The following is a 17,094-nucleotide window of genomic DNA, read 5'->3' as shown; positions in this document are numbered from 1 at the left end:
TGGGGAGGAACGGCTAGCTCTGGTGCCTGCCTGCCCACCCAGGAGGGAATCGGGAGGACGGGAAGAGAGACCTTGAGAGTCTTACATCTTGATCAAGGCATGACTGATAGCATTCTGGCCGACCATCTTTCAGGCCCCTTGTTTGATGACAAAGCTCATCCCCCATCCTCCATCCATTACTGACTCTCCCTCCCTGAGGCAAGAGCATCAATAATGCTCCCTCTTCTCGATGATGCTGAGCTGAGCGACGGCAGGCCGGCCAGCACTGGTGGGCATCCCAAACACCATTACTGGGCTCCCATCCTTCACCCCACCTGCTGGGTGGCTGACCGCCCTCCCAGTGAAGTGAGCTGTGCTCTGTAGCGGCTCCACCCCGCAGCAGCTCTACCAGGCCTGCAGACAGTCGGGGTCTCTGCAGATGATCTCTGACAACTTGGTGCCGGGCCTTGGATGTTAAAAATGATTGTTTAGTTTTGTTTTGCTTTAATTAAGAGAGAGCCCAAACTTCCCCATTCTGGTTGGCGCTTCCAAGAGACCTAACAGTTTGAATTTGAATACAAACATCTTCAAACATCTGTTGCCATAATTTGGTTGGATTAACTGTCTAGTTTGCTGGGCCATCTGCTGTTCTCCCCAAACCCTACCATTACTTCTTCCCCTGGCCACACCTGGGGTTCACCCTGGCTGTTCTCTGTAGGCGGAAAAAGTGAGCTAAGAGATAATCCCTAGTCAAAGTCACGGGTCATCTTCCAGAGAACCAGACCATGCATGATCCAGGAATTCCAGACGTCAACAACAGCTCTGAGGAGAGACGAGGATGAGTGGACATCTGCTAGGTCACCCCTTTGACCTGCAGGTTCGTAAGGAAGTGTTTCCTCTTCAGTTAATGGAGCCTTCCTCTCCCAGAACAAGGTTGCCTTGCAAGAATGCGGGAATGATGCCTATAGTTCCAGACGCATTCTTGTGTATGTGGCATCCCTAGAGTTGTGCTGGAGACCACATGAGCCTTATTTTCAGGCCCTGCAGGACCATCTGCCCTTTGCAGATACCTGGATTATAGGACAAGGGCTTAAGACAGGAAGGGCCAGGAAAATCCAGACTTCTCTTGTCCTCCTTGTTCAGCCGATGTAAAAGAATCTCCACCCAAGAGATCCCAAGATCACCCAAGAGAGAGCATCCTACATCCTGCCCAGACATACCCATCCTGCCATCATCTAAACTCAGGCTCTTGGGATCCTGTGTACCTTTGGTGTGAAGACTGCCTTCCAAACATGACTCCGTGGGTCTACAGGGGGAGCCCCAGTCACCCGTTGTTCAAACAGGACTCCCATGTTTGAGATGAGGAGTCATGGGGTCTACTTCTGGCAGCATGAGGACTTAGGACATGTGATCCCAGGGAACCCATTCTCAGGCCGCATGACAGCAAGGTAAGACATAAAACACACAGAATGGAGCAGATGCTGTAGCTTTGCATTGCCTCCTCCCATCCCCATCTGTCCCTTCATATGGCCCCGCCTCCTTGCTGTCCCCTACTCAGTGCCTGTCCTTTGGCGTGTGCCATTTTTTTTTTTTTACTCTGTGTAGCTCATTCTATCTCATGCTCATCTTCTAACATCAGGACGCCCCCAAGAAACCATCCTCCTGCCTCATACTCCATGACATTTATTGCCATTTACTTTCTTGATCCCTTAACTACCCGCTGTTGCCTGCACACACATGGCCACACATTGTTTGTGGTTGTGCACAGTTGAGAGAATAAACGATTGACTGAACCAGCAAATCTACCCAGTCAATCTGGCATCGGCATTATAGCTAAGGTCCTAGCGACTGTGCAAAACCCTAGTGCATATTCAACACGCAGACAAAAGGCTTACAACCCTTTAACATCTGTCACTGATTTGAGGGTCCAGAAGAGCTGGCGGGTGCTGCTGGAAACGCTTTCATTTCTCTGGTGGGCTGCGAACAAAGTCGCCAGCTAATAGAAACCTGTTTCTAATTGCCTGACGTAGAATAGATACACCTCCAGCCAGCTGAGACCGCCAACTCGCATTCACGGCCCGGCTTCCTGGCTTACACCTAAGCCTTTCAGGTTTTATTGGAGGCTTGTTCATTTCATTTCCTTTTATGTGAGGAATAAAGTGGTCCCTGGGTGCTGGGAGGGACATTCACCGTCACTTTTTACTCGTCGGAGGGTGGCTGCCGAGAATGCCAAGCCCAGCATCAGGTGTGCGGGTTCAGATCAGCAAGGGGAGAGAAGGCAGGGGTCGCTTTCCTCCATGTCATCCAGGAACACTAGAAGGGATTGACAGAGCCCTTGCTGCCTGTTGGTCACACAGGTAGACCCCAGAGCACAGCATCCTCCAGCCTATCCAAGCTGTATCCAGTACCTCAGCAGAGTGGACAACCAAGAAATATAGTCATAAGCCAGCATGCTCCAGCAGTCCACTGGCCCTGGAGTCCTATCACCACCACCGCCACACCACTCTGCTGCCAGAATGCCCCCTGGACTGGAGCCACCAGCAGTGGCTAGGAACCCACAGCTCTGCTCAAGCAAGGGCCCATGCTCTGGCTGTGATGGGCCTCAGCCTCAGAGGGGCCCGAGAGTGACAGATATCTCCTCCAGCTAGGGCAGCAGGAAGGGGTGGGGCTCCTTATCTGTCCGCTGTAAACTCCCACCCCTGCTAGATTAGGCCAGGCTTGGCTTGAGACAGCCAGGCCCAGATTTTATCTCCTAAACCATACCCCAAACCCTACCCCTGAGCCAACTTCCTACCATGGGCTAATTGTTCTTTCCAAAAACTAAAAGTGGAGAACTGCTTCTGATGGGAAACTTCATCCATATCCAAGCCTGAGACGTGACCATCCAAACACGGTAGCTGTTAGGAAATGGCTGTCAGAGCCAGCCAGGCGCCCATAACCTCCCACCCCCAGGACAAGGTCTTGTAAGTTTCCTCCTGCTGACAGTAGGGACGTCATTTAATCGTGACACCACAGATGTGAGCCTTTGCGCTCGGCTGTGTTCGGCTTCCACGGCCCCAGAAGTCCACAGTTGACTTCCTGTGACGCAGCTAAATGACCGAGAGCAGATCCGCATCTCAGAAGCCAGCCCTTCATATTACCACATCTTCTGCACCGGGCCTCCAATCGCCTTGTTGGCAGGAAGACTGTAGGTGCTCTTCAGGCCTTCCTGCTCTAGACTGACATTTGTAGAAGCTAAAAACCTGGACTGTGCAGATGGCACTCACTGAATACCAAGGTCAGGTTTCCATAGAGGGCATGTGAAAAACTGAGTGTACCTACAAGAAACTCCCAAAATAAAAATATCAACAGAGTAGTTTGCTAGAGGACAATGTAGAATGGAACCTTGATCAAGGTCAGTGTCACTTTCTATCCAGAGCAGAAGCATTTCTCCCCCTCGCTGTGGGTAGAGATTTCAGAAGTAATATTAACCCGTCATCCACCTGCTTAACATTGACCCCATCATCTACCTGCTTAACATCATTGACTCTGTCATCTACCTGCTTAAAATGCCCTACTGGTGGGCTGGGGGTGTAGCACAGAGATAGAACACTTGCCTAGACTGAACTCTGGGTTTAGTCCCTCTCACAAGAAAAGAAATGAAGAAAAAAAAAAAAAAAAGCACCCTGACTGGTTGCCTAGGGGTGGGGGTAGGGAGTGTCACTCCTGCTTGGACCCACCCTTGGTGCCTGCCTGTTCTTTGATGACACCTCCTTCACTTAGAAATTGAAGTTCTGATACCTATTCCATTTAGCAATAGAGAAGGATAGCCCTTTGCTGCTTCCTGCTTAACCTACTGACTTCTTCCTCTCCATCACCCTGTAGCGTGGCCGTCATTACTCCTTTGATTTCCAGGGTAAGGTCTGCCTTCCAGAGGCTAGCGAGCCGCAGGAAGAAAAGTCTCTGTCTCCTGTCACACTAGTGCAGGTCTGCTACAAGACAGGGGCTCAAAGTCTGCTCGTTATGTAAGTGACCCCAAGAATGCTTCGCTGAAGTCAAAGTTCAGAACTGTGACTGATAAACCTCGCAGGAGGGGATGTGTGCTATGCATTAGAAAAGGTTCCATCTTCCCCAGTCTACGGCTGTGCACATTCTAGCCCCTCCCCTTTGACAAATGCATAACACACCCTGATCCCACTGAGCTCAGAATATCAACCAAGCCCATTTGTCATGAAAAGTGGTGGTCTCTGTCTGGTCGGCATACCACAGGACCCAGGGGCAGATGCAGATGACAGCCTAGGGCTGCTACCACACATCTGGACCTAATTACCCAGGAGCATTAGCGCCCCACGTGGGTATACTTCAGGTAGGAGGAAGACGTTAGGGCCCAGGGGAGCTCATCTGTCGCAGGTTCCCCCGACGCAGCTGGGTTATTTGTCTCGGCCTCCACCTGCCTGGTGTCAAGTATGAAACTGCCTTGGTCCAGAAATGCAAGTACTTAACCAAAGAGTGGTCAGGGGACAGAGACTGTCTAGCTGTGCTGGGAATGGATGAGCATGGAGATCCTAACTTCCATATAATTTTATTAGTGTATACCCATCGTAGTCCATGGGTTTTATAGAGGCATTTTTATGTATGCTATCATCATTTGTACTATTTGTACATTTGGGGGTTGTTGAGACATCATGCTGTGTACCCCAGGTTGACCTGGAGACTCAGGATTCTCCTGCCTCTGCCTACCAAGCGCTGGGGTAACAGATGGGCACCACCATACCTGGATTTCAACTAGCTTCCTTTCTTTTCTTTCTTTTCTGCATGTGCATGTTCATTTGTGTGAGGGCACCTGTGCACGTGTACATGTATGTATGGTAGGCAGTAGGCAACATTGGGCATCATCCTTCTGGTGTCATTCACCTGTTCTGTTTGGAGATTATTTTTATTTGATGTGTTCCAGTGTTTGCCTGTATGTGTGTGTATTACCTGTACGCACAGTGCCCAAGGAGGCCAGAAGAGGGCGTCAGATCCCCTAGAACTGGAGTTGCAGAAAGTTTGTAACTTGACACGTGGGTGCTGGGAACCCAAACCTGGATCCTCCATAAGAATAGAAAGTGCTTTTAACTGTAAAACCGTCTCTCCAAGCTCCAATTGACCATTTTTGTTGTTGATTCAGAGCCTCTCACTAACTGGAAACTTACTTAGTAGGCTAGACAGCCTGGCCAGTGAACCCCAGGGACCTGCCTTCCTCTGCTTGCCCCCCATGGGATTACAAATGCATGTCACAATGCCTGCCACTTTTCAGGTGGGTTCTGGAGACCATGATCAGGTTTCTCAGGCTTGCAAGCAAGCACATTACTGACTAAGCTAGCTTCCTTAACCTGCAGCTGGTTCTAACAGGCTTTTACTTACTTTCTTACTGCATCCAGATGCCTCTCTTTGACCTTCAGCAGGGCTCCTCAGATGTCCTGTGGAACTATCATCCACTCCTCTCCACTGTCTGCTGTAGATTGAGAGGGACTTTATCCCACCCAAGGAAACACAGGCCTTAACTTTCACTAACTCCCACTAGAATGAAATGAATTACACTTATGCCCTGGCAGTGCTGAAGCCTACATGGGCAGCCTGTATATGGTGGTTCTGTTGAACTTGTCCATATTGGGTTTCATGGTCTAAGTTGATGAGGAAGACTGACCATGTTTCTTCCTCAAGAGGGCGCCAGATCTCTTTACAGATAGCTGTGAGCCATCATGTGGTTCCTGGGAATTGAACTCAGGACCTCTGGAAGAGCAGACAGTACTCTTAAGCACTGAGCTAGAAGCTCCTTCAAATCCTGGGGGCACTGTTGTCTCCTCATTTGTCTTCTGTGTCCTTGTCACTTAACATTTTTCCATCTTCCCAATATCATCACAGTAGACATTCCAAGGGAGCAGACATAGACCATTTTATTGGAAAAAAAATGTTTCATTGAACAAAGTCTACAACTTGCATCCTGCTAACATCTTTCTTTCTAACGACCACACTGGCAACAATTGCCTTTATCAAATCTATCTCACTATAACTTGGCTCTGAATGGTCACTTCACCTGTTAGTATGAGTAAGCAGGGGTCCCTGTGACCTCTCCTCCGTAAACTCTGACCCTACCTACCAAATACTTGTGCTTTAAAAACATGAAGCATTCCTTAGCCCTCTTAAGCTCTCAAAGGGCAAAGGCTCTGACACCTTGCCACACATTCCCAGCCTCCTGAACTGCCATCGAGAAGTCTGTCCCCAAAGGTCATCTAGTCTGTGGTATTTTGTCACAGCGTGCCTTTGGACCCTGTCCCAGGGCCATGCTCTTCCTAACGTGCTTCCTGGATTGTATCTATCTTGACTTGAATCATCACTGAGCTGCTGCTTCAGGCAACACACAGGGCCAAGGCCTGGAAAGGCAGGTAGCTGAGGTCAGCGTCAGACAACAATCCTCACGGAGAACTCAGGCAGGCCTGGAGGACACGTGTGAAATGGATCTGATACACAGCAACCAGCAGCCAGGCCCTAAGAGGGATGCAAGGTTGGCTAGGAGAATTCAGAGGATGGGGAAGTCTTTCTGAGGGGAGAGAGAAGACAGGGCAAGGCCTGACAGGGTGAAGCCAAGCATGCCGAGCGAAACTGACTATGTGGGAACTGGGGAAACACCAGCAGTGTCCATAGCCACCGCAGGCAGACACAACAAGCAACCGGACTGAGCCTGGATCCTGGAGCTCTCACGCGACAGGCTAATGATTAGGGCTCAGCGCTATAAGCTGAATAAGGAGGCAATGCAAACCTTGGTTTGGGTTGACACTCTCTAAATGGGATGCTTAGAGTATTGACCAAGCAGGGGCTTGGTGCCAAAAGAGCCAATAAGAATCACCACACTTGTTCATCAGAGACAGACTCCACTTTTCCTGAGGGCAACCCCCAAATGTCTGTCTCCAGGCCAGGATTGCCAGAGTCTGAGGAAGCAAGCAGGGCCCACTTCCATCCATCTAAGACTCTTCTGAAGGTCAGTCAAAGAGAGGAGAAAGAATCTGCATTACCTTGGAAATAGTTCCAGAGACAAAGATGCACCTCTCCAATCTTTGTTGTCCGGTATATGGCTCCAGAGGAGAGGTAGGTGGGCTTAGGAGAATATTTCCCTTCCCAATGCCAGGACAAACCTGGGCAGCCCAGGGACCTTGTCATTTGGCTCCACACAAATTCAGCACTGGTGTTTAACATTTTTTTTCTTTAAAAAAAAATCCTCCCTGTTATTTAAATGGTTTTAAACATGAAACTAGGCCAGGAAAAGGGGGTAGCATTGTTTTAATAATTAGCAATTATGATCGCTGCAATATTAATTGCATATTTCCATAGCAAACACTTCCCCAGAGGGCCAAGGGTGGTTAGAGACTGACAGAGCCTAAAACTGGAATTCCTGAGAACAGAAAAAGGAGAGAAAAGCAACTTCTTCCATTTAAGCAAATTACCACGGGGACTGCAGGCTCCTCTAATTAGCCCGGCTCACCGCGGCAGAGAGGCGCTACTGCGCAGGCGCGCTCAGCGTGCGGGCCTGCTGAATAACCTTTCCGTCCCACCTCTTCCATCTTGTCGTTTGAACAAGGGAGCAACTTCTTCCCAAGGATGGTAGGGCTGAGCAGGGAGCCTGCCCCCTACCACTCTGCTCCCTGGCCCCCGGACTGGGGCCCAGAGTTCACTCCTAGGTTCATTTCGGCGGATAGTGGCCACCGCGGGAGAAGGGCAAAATGGGACAGGACCTTAGGCAATTCAGTATGGCAACACTCGTGGGAGGACGGGGCAGGAGAGGCCACCAAATCTGTCTTCCAAATTCTGTGACACACATATTTCGGGGTTCAGGCCGAAATGAGGCATCCAAAAAGCAGGAGGGGAATAGAGGGGGGTAATGGAGAGAAGAAAGGGGCAAGAAAAGAGAGAAAGAAGGAGGGAGGGGGGGAGGGGGGGGGGGGGGGGGGAGGGAGGGAGGGAGGGAGGGAGGGAGGGAGATGGCAAATGGAGGAAGAAAAAGCACTGAGAATACAGTGGTGCCGTTGAAAGCAACACCCCCTCTGCCTTCCTGGATATGAGTTCCCCTGAGACTGCTGAGCCCTCACCAAAGAAGGACCTCAAAAGCACTGGGCATTCCTACTGCACCCCACCTTACAGCCTGGTAGTGCAGCCCACACCAGCATCCACCCGTGAAGCTGAAGAAGCAGGAAAGACGAAGGGGGGGGGGGCAGAGCCCATCAGTCTTTCCCGGAGTCGCTCCCTGCTGGGGGAGCTCAGAACCCTGTGCTGGCAGATTCTACACAGTCACAAAGGGTGATGTAGGGTGTCACCTCCACACTAGAGGAAGAAGGCATTACCGAACCCCTATCCCAAGGGGAGACAGAAGCAGCCTGCCCTAGGTCACACACTTAGAAAGTTACTGAGGGTCGTTCTAACATATGACACCATTTCTCCCATGTCAATCTTGCCAGCCTGAGTTCAGCTCAGCCAACCTGCCACAGAAGCAAGGCTTCCTGGCTGTCTGGCCCCACCTCTTTGGCCTGATCCTATCTCTCAGAATTTGGGGGAGACTCATCAACACTAATCCTAGCTTTGCCCGGAGCACATGATCTCTGTTTCCAGGGACTTGTGAAGTAAAGCTCCAAACTTAAGTAGAGAATTGTAAGAGGCCTCTCCCTCAGGTGCCTTTCAATGGGGCCCTCCCTTGCACACCGAAGCAGTTGTTAACAGATCATCGACTCCTGGATGGAAAAGCTGGGAGCCTTGACAGACAAACTCACAAACAAGATGGCTCTGGCTGTTGAGCAGTGAAAGTAAAGGAATGGCTGCGCTTGCCGGGGAGGGAACCTGGTTGGCTGAGCACACACAGAGCTGCTCCCTGCAAGAGCACCAACACTTCTGTTCCAGCCTGCAATGGAGGCTGGCTCCTAGGCCAGGGCAGTAGGGTGCGTGAGAAGAGAAGAGTGTGGCAGAGATACCCACAGCCACACCCTTCCCCCAACCTTGGCAGAAGAAAGTGAGGCCCTTGAGGTCTTGGTCCTAGCCTGAGGTCACATGACCTATTTGGGGACTGGTGGAATTCCACCGTGGCTGGCTCTGAAGCTACCTGGCTACCTCCTGTTGTGCTGTTGGCAAGGGCAGGATTCCCACCCAGGGTAGCCTGACACATGTCACAAGGCACTAAACAGATGAGACCAGACCGGTAGAAGTTGATGGATTGCAAGTCCTAAGGGAGGAGGATGCCGCATAACACACGGGGATACACAGGTCCTAGGAGGCAGGCTTTGTCATGGGACGAGGCTGGGTGATCAGCAATTCCCATAGGAGAATGTGACTGTCTTCTCTGGGCAATCCTTAGCTGGCACCAAGCTGAAACCCAATCATTGGGACACTACCTGAACAAGGTGGGCTGCTTTGCTAGGTTGCTGGTCCATGTAGAAGAGGGAGAAGGGAGCATGCTGTGAGACAGGAGGAAATCTCCATGTATCGGGGGCAGCCTAGGGCATCAGATCTTAACTTTAGGAGCCGTACTACAGAAATCCCTAGCGTCTCCCAGAGCCCTGGGGAGCCACCATCACTAACATGGCCTAGGATTCAAAGGGACAGATCCACTCAACACCCAGGCCAAGTCAGGAAAGAGACCCAGGTTCTAAAAAAGGTCCTTGGCTCCATGCTGGAGAGGCTTCTCCCAGTCCAGGCTAGACAGTGGGTTCTGTAGCCCCAGCCTGGAGAGTACCCTGCCCGCCCTCTCTCCCTCCTCCTAAGGGACCTGGCCAGATTTGCTCACTGTGTGCGTGCGTCTGTGTACAAACAATACCCAGCAGATTTCAGACCTTACTTATCCCTGGGGATCCATCTCAAAGCCGCCTTGGAAACTCCTAAGTAGGATGTAATGCGCGGATTTCAGCCTCGCTGATAGGCTGCGACTTGTTATTCCCCGAGCCTCAGCGTGCAGGAGGAAACAACCAGAAGAATAGTGGTTAAGCAAACAGTAGTGTGGGGTGGGAAGGGAAAGCAGGAGGAAGGGTGGGCCGGGCTGGATGGGATGGGGAAGGCTTCTCTCTCTCTCTCTCTCTCTCTCTCTCTCTCTCTCTCTCTCTCTCTCTCTCTCTCTCTCTCACACACACACACACACACACACACACCTCATCTGCTGCTCCTCACCCCCTCAGGCTCTTCNTCTCTCTCTCTCTCTCTCTCTCTCTCTCTCTCTCTCTCTCTCTCTCTCTCACACACACACACACACACACACACACACACACACACACACACACACACTGCTACGTCTGTTTCTTCCAAGAACTGACTGAATAATTTCTGTCAAACCCTTCACCCCAACTCACCCCAAGAGAAGCTCTCCATTTCCCTGCTCCCAGCAGCCTCGCTTAACCTTGTTATGGAAGAGTCCAGAGAAAACAGGCCGCTGGGCTTCCCTCGAGAGGGAGAGAGGGGAGTGCCAGGATGATATGGAAACCATGTTCTTGACATATGTTTTAGGATGTTTAATGTTCTAGGGAAAAGGCATCAGGCCTGACTCCATGAGGACCCTCACTACAAAGGTAAGCAGAGTAGACAGGACTCGGGTGAAATGCCAAGCTGGAGGAAGGAGAGCATTTCATGACAACTATACGCTAAGTAGGCCTGCCTGCTACTTTTCCTTCAGAAAGGCCCTGTGCTGTAGAAGGAGTGCTTGGGTAATTATGGCATCTGGTGTAGCTACTTAGGAACTCCAGAGTAAGAGTCAGAAAAAAGGAGGTGATGGTACTCTGTGAGCATGCTTAAGGTACAGCCAGTGGCATCTCAAAGAGACTACACACTATCATACACGTCTCTCTGAGTTGAAGGGCTGAGGGGCACTGTTGCTGAACCCCGAGACGGAAGCAGAACCTGAAAACATGGGTGCTGCCTAGAGGCAGAAGTCCTGAGTGGCTCAGAGCTGCACAAAAGCCCACTATGCTGGCTGGGTTCTTGTCAACTTGACACAATTTAAAAGTCACCTTGTAGAAAGGACCTTTAATTGAGGAATTGCCTCTACCACTTGACCTGCAGACAGTCTATAAGGCATTTTCTTGATTAATGAGGAGCCAACTCACTGAGGGTGGTGCCACCCCGGGGCTGTTGGTTCTGGGTTCTATAAGAAGGTGGGCTGAGCAAGCCATGGGGAGCAAGCCGGTAAGCAGCACCCCTCCATGGCCTCTGCATCATCTCCTGCCTCTAGGTTCCTGCCCTGTTTGAGGTCCTGTCCTGACTTCTGACAGTGATGAACAGTGATGTGGAAGTGTTAACCAGGAAAAGAATGTGGTTTATCAGGCTTTTAGCTGTGCCTTGACTCACCATACCCTTCTCCAGAACCTAACTTCTTGTCCCTGGCCATTGACAACTCTGACAAACCAGTGCTGAGATGATGGGAGTGATTGAAAGTTGCCTGAAGATCAGAGGGTAAAACTAAGCCACTAGAGGCCAGGCGATGGTGTCACACAACTTTAATCCCAGGATTTAGGAGACAGAGGCAGATGGATCTCTGTGAGTTCAAAACCACCCTGGGCTACATAAGATCAATGCAGAAACAGATCCAGGTGGTGGTGGCTAATACCTTTAATCCCAGTACTAGGGAGTCACATGCCTTTAATCCCACTACTAAAGGGAACTATAAACCAGGATGAGACAGAGGTTCAGGGCTCAGTCTGCAGTCACCCAGCCTTGGCAGAGGTAAGACTTCTCTAGTGGCTTGGCTGTTTTGCTTTTCTGATCTTTGGCTTGAACCTCAGTCTGTCTCTGGGTGTTTATTATTCGTGCTACAGTGAGAGGGCGGAGCTAGTTCTTCATTTGGAGAATGGGGGATGAAGCATTCAGATTCACAATTGTGGAAAGGGATGCACAACTGATAAAATGGTAAGCTTTGAGTGTTAGCTTGGTTGAGCCAGAGGATGTTCAGACAGCAGGACGCCTGCAAGTTCCGTGAGCTGTGCCCTGATCTCAGGAATCTAGAGAAGCCACCATTGCTGGGGTTTTATGGGGGGGGGGGTTGTTGTTGTTTGTTTGTTTTGTTTTGTTGTTGTTTTATCATGAGGTGGGCCCACACTGGCCCTAAGTCTCTGCTTTATTTATCCTCCCCTGATGTCTGCCTCAGTCATCACCCACCTCTATACCTGGCACTGAGTCCCAGCATGGACACATCACTCCCTTCCCTTGAAGCCCTGTGATCTTCCAGGCAGGGTGGCACACATCTGTAACCCCAGCACTGGGGTAGCAGAGACAGGAGAATCCGAATGCACTGTGAGTGTTAGGTAACAACAAAAGAACCTGTCCCAACAAACAAGACAAAACATCCATAAACTGTCACCAGCGTGTGCTCACTGATCCCATGATCTGTCACTGGTGTGTGCTCACTGATCCCATGATCTGTCACTGGTGTGTGCTCACTGATCCCATGATCTGTCACCGGTGTGTGCTCACTGATCCCATCCTGAGCTGAAGAGCATCCTGACTATATCTCACCTGCCATGTTGTCCTTCTGGCCCCTTCCAATAGCCATGCCTCTTTGCTACTGTGTGCCCCACAATGTCCTCCACCGGATGTGGCTGCCCACACAATGTCTTCTATCTGATGTGGCTGCCCCCACCACTGTACGCATTACCTAAGCTGACCCTAATGCCTTGCTTGCCAATCAGCCTTGTTGGGAAAGGGTGAGAATGAGGCAGAACAATGGGATGTTGAACTGAATTCCATTTCTCTCCCCACCTCTAGCTATTTAAGGCGTTAGAAGGCAGGCTTTGCTCAGTATATGTGTGTACACATTTCCTCTATGTGATCGCCTGTTCTGTTTATCCTGGGGAATTGTTTCAAAGACACCTTTTGGAAGCTCCTAAGTAGGACGTAATTCGGTGGATTTTCTGTTCCGCTCCCTGCCTGGCAAAGTCCTTTATTCCACAAACCCGTGTCACACCAGTGGAGGGGGGCAGGGGGATGCATAAAAAATGGGGGTGTGCTTTTCCCAGATATCCCCAAATTGTTCCAGCCTGGATTTGATGAAAGGATCTCTTGGCTAGACAGGGTTTATGCAAAGTTTCTTAGCATCTAAACTTTTACATTCTCATAACGTGTGTCATTGGTATGAAAGAAGTGAATGGCATTTAAAAGCAAATTGGATTTTCGTCCCCTAGCTGATACTGCCCTCGGATCCACTGGCCAGAAGGATATAGTTTACTTCTTGTCTGAAGGAGCCATTTATCATGTGTCACCGGAGCTGAAATAAAATTCCTTTGTAGAAGAGTGTCTAATAAAGGGGTCCTCAGCGTTCATAATTTACCTCAAATGTCATTTGCACACCAACTCCCTGTACCCTCTGTCTAAGATGTGGAGCCGAAAGGTGGGCGGCGACTTTCTGAAGATCCTAAGTTCGTGTGCGGGAATAGCATTTCCATTAAACACCAGCTTCTTAGAGGCATCAGAAAAGCCACCTGCTGGGCAGGGAGAGAGTGGAAATCCTTGGAGCCCCGGGGAGGGGGAAGGCTCACCATCAGACAACAAGAACAGGAAAGAGACTGTGACATCAGACATTCCCAGTGCGTGCATGGGCATTTCAAGATGGCAGCTCTTTGATTAGTGGAAGGGTCAGGGTGGGGACCAAAACCTTCACCTTTAAGATCTTTCTGGAAGGAAAGATGCAATGCTAACAAATTAATTGAGGAGTGCAGACCAGCACATTCAACTTTTTTTTTTTAAGGTTTGCAAGCTAGAGAGTGGAGCAACCCCATAATTCTAGTTACTTATGAGGCTCAGGGAAAGCTCACAAGATCAAGACTTGCCTGGGCTACAGAGTCAGTTCAACCCCCGGTAATACCTACAGCAATAGATAAAGCTTGTCTGTCTCCAACCCTGACCTTTGCCATCCCTAGATGTGGGGCCCCTCACAGTCACATTCTCTTTAGACGGGTCTTCATTGTTGTCATGTATGTGGGTACCCACGAAACAAAGGTCTCTCAAGGCCAAGGCATTCTGTCCACCTCTGTATTTACAGCACCTGGGACACAACTTGTTCCTTAGAGGAAACCAAACAATTGTTGAATAAACAAAAGACGCAGTCTCTGCTCTATGTTGTTCATTCCAATAGAGGAGACAAACTGTGGGCCAGCGCAGGACCTGGTACTCCACCAGCCAGCCCAGCTGAGGATGCTGTCATGACAAGGGACCCTCAACTTCTGTGGCTTCCACCAGTAAGTTCTTCTTATCCCCCTGGCCATCACAGAGCTAACCTATTTGTTTCAGGAGCAAGAAGGGAGGAAGCCAGTCCTGTGACAGAGGAAGAGACAATTAGGAGAGCCACACAGAAGGCATCTGGTCCCAAGAGACACATGTCACTTCCACTCATGTTTCACTGCAGTGCATGCATGCCTGTGGCCCAGCTGGCTGCCAGGCAGCCAGGGAACAGCCTTCTCCACACATGGCCTGCTAAGGAGAGGGAGAAGGTACAAGACCACAGCACAGACACCTATAGACTCTATGATAGCCAGACACAGTTGAGGAGGCCAGAGAAGGCAAACAGGAATAGTTCTGTCCTGATTCACCCCAAAACAGCTTGATAAAGACCTTTCATTCTCAAGTGATTCCTTGTCCTTTACAAGTCTAGCTGGAGTAGACCCTCAGTCTGAACCAGTCGGGCCTGTTGTGATGGCCCATACCACAGACTAGGTCCTTCCAACCCCAGAAACATATTGTTCACAACTGTTCAGCTTGACGCACTGGTAGACTCTACCGAGAGAGTCTTCGTCAGACCATAGACCCTAGAGGTGTGAACTGCCTTACAGCATTCCCAGGATGCTTGAAACCCATCTTGAGGGAAACTGTGACGCTATCAAATATAGTGGCATCTTGCCACACTCTAACATTCTGAATGTCAGGGGGTTGAGGAGCATCGTGAACATCCACTGATCACACAACCCAGATTAATAACTGCAGTTCATCTGACACATATGTGAGTCAAAACTTTAACACGAGTACTTTTTTTCCAGGTCATATTTTTTTTTTCATTTTCCTTCTACAATCTGACTCGTTTCTAGTTCCTTCTGTTGCTTTGCTATGTTGGACCCTTCATGTTTTCTACCAATCTTGATAAACTGTATCTATTTTACTCTTTTTAAAGGAAAGATTGTGGTCTTATGAGTAAGGTCACCTCTTTGTTTCACATTCTTTATCATTATTAATCCCTGCCGTCTACTGTCCGTGATTCTGGATTACTGGGTTTGATCTAATGTCTTCAAGTGACATCTTAGATTGTTCATTTGCAGGCCTGATGTTTTCTAACGACCCCTCGTTCCACATATGCTGGCACAGTGTGCTCTACACTCTACGGGATAGTGTGTAATCTCCATGTTGACTGACCTTGTGGTCCAGCTATCACGGAGATGAGTATAGTATTTCAATCACAGGGGCATGGGTTTATTTCACTGCTATGTGGGGGTGGCTTCTCACGACATCATACTCTGTTGGCACATATGGCATTGAACTATGATGGCAATCTCCTAAAATGCACTGACTCATTTCTGACCCAACATATATGTCTGTGTTAGAGATCAGATAAGCACAGTATCGGCCTGGCTAATCATGTTCCATGTGTCCTGCATATCCTTGCTTGGCTTCTCTGTTGGTCTGTCTGGCTGAGCTATTGAAAAGTAAGTTAAAATCCCTGAATCTATACGGATATATTTGTCTGCCTCTCCCAGGAATGAGATCAATTTTTGCTTTCTATGTTTTCAAGTTTTTGTTATGTGCATAATGGGCCATGGTTGCCATAGATCATCTTAACAGGGAATTTCTTTCCTCACCATAAAGCGTTCCTCTTTATCAGCTATTAATATCGCTAGCCCTATTTTCATGTTATTAGCCCGCACTGGCATATATCTTTATATTTTTCCTCTTATTTTCAACTTTGCTACTTGTTTTATGTATGCACTTTCCCAGGGAACCACACAAGCAGAATTTTTAAAAATCTGATTTGAGAAGAATACAACTCGTTCTAAAGTGTTGTGGTTGCTGATATGCTTAGGGCTGCATTGATGATGACGGTGGTAGTGTGTGAGTTTGCATGTGTGCATGTGTGTCTGCATGTGTGTGTCTGTGTGTCTGTCTGTCTCCACCATGTGTTCTACATAACATACTTTTATATTTAACCCTTTTTTTTCTACCTTTCAGTTAATGTCATTGATTTGTCGTCATTTGGTTCTTCTAGATTCAGTTGTTTCTAGAGTCGACCAAAGCATCCATTCTCACCCCAGGTTAACCCAACTTTCTGTCACTTCCACTGTCCCTGCCATCTCCCACAAAGAAGCCTCATGTTTTGTCCTGTATTTTCTTTCAGTCTTTTAACCTCTAATGTCTCTGGAGTTTTTGAGGGTTGTATGTTGAGACCAGATCTCATGATCATGCATGCAGTGAGAGTCTTTGAAAGAATGTTTAAGGCTACTCCATGAAGGAAAATACATGATTTTCTCTATAGTATCATTTAGAGATAACATGGGCTTTGCTTAACAAAAGCCCACAAAATAGTAGCTTAAAAAAAAAAAAACAGAGATAGGCTGGAAAGATGATGGCTCAGAGGTTAAAAGCACTGGCTGCTCTTCCAGAGGTCCTGAGTTCAATTCCCAGCAACTACATGATAGCTCATAATCATCTTTAATAATATCTGGTGCCAGGCTGGAGAGATGGCTCAGAGGTTAAGAGCATTGACTGCTCTTCCAGAGGTCCCGAGTTCAATTCCCAACAACCACATGGTGGCTCACAGCCATCTGTAATGAGATCTGGTGCCCTCTTCTGGCCAGCAAGGATACAGACAGACAGAACACTGTATACATAATAAATAAATCTTTAAAAAAAATAATAAGGGCTGGCGAGATGGCTCAGTGGTTAAGAGCACTGACTGCTCTTCCAGAGGATCCGGGGTTCAATTCCCAGCATCCACATGGCAGCTCACAACTGTTTGTAACTCCAGTTCCAGAGAATCTGACATTGTTGTACCAATGCTCATGAATATAAAGTTAAATAAAGTTTAAAAATAATAATAATAACGTCTGGTGCCCTCTTCTGTCATGCAGGCAGAACACAGAGTAGAAAATAAAT

Source organism: Alexandromys fortis, unplaced genomic scaffold (genome assembly GCF_014885135.2).
Source record: "Alexandromys fortis isolate MF-2015 unplaced genomic scaffold, M_Fortis_MF-2015_v1.1 scaffold_71, whole genome shotgun sequence".
Taxonomy (NCBI): Eukaryota; Metazoa; Chordata; class Mammalia; order Rodentia; family Cricetidae; genus Alexandromys; species Alexandromys fortis.
Note: the sequence above shows the minus strand (reverse complement) of the source record.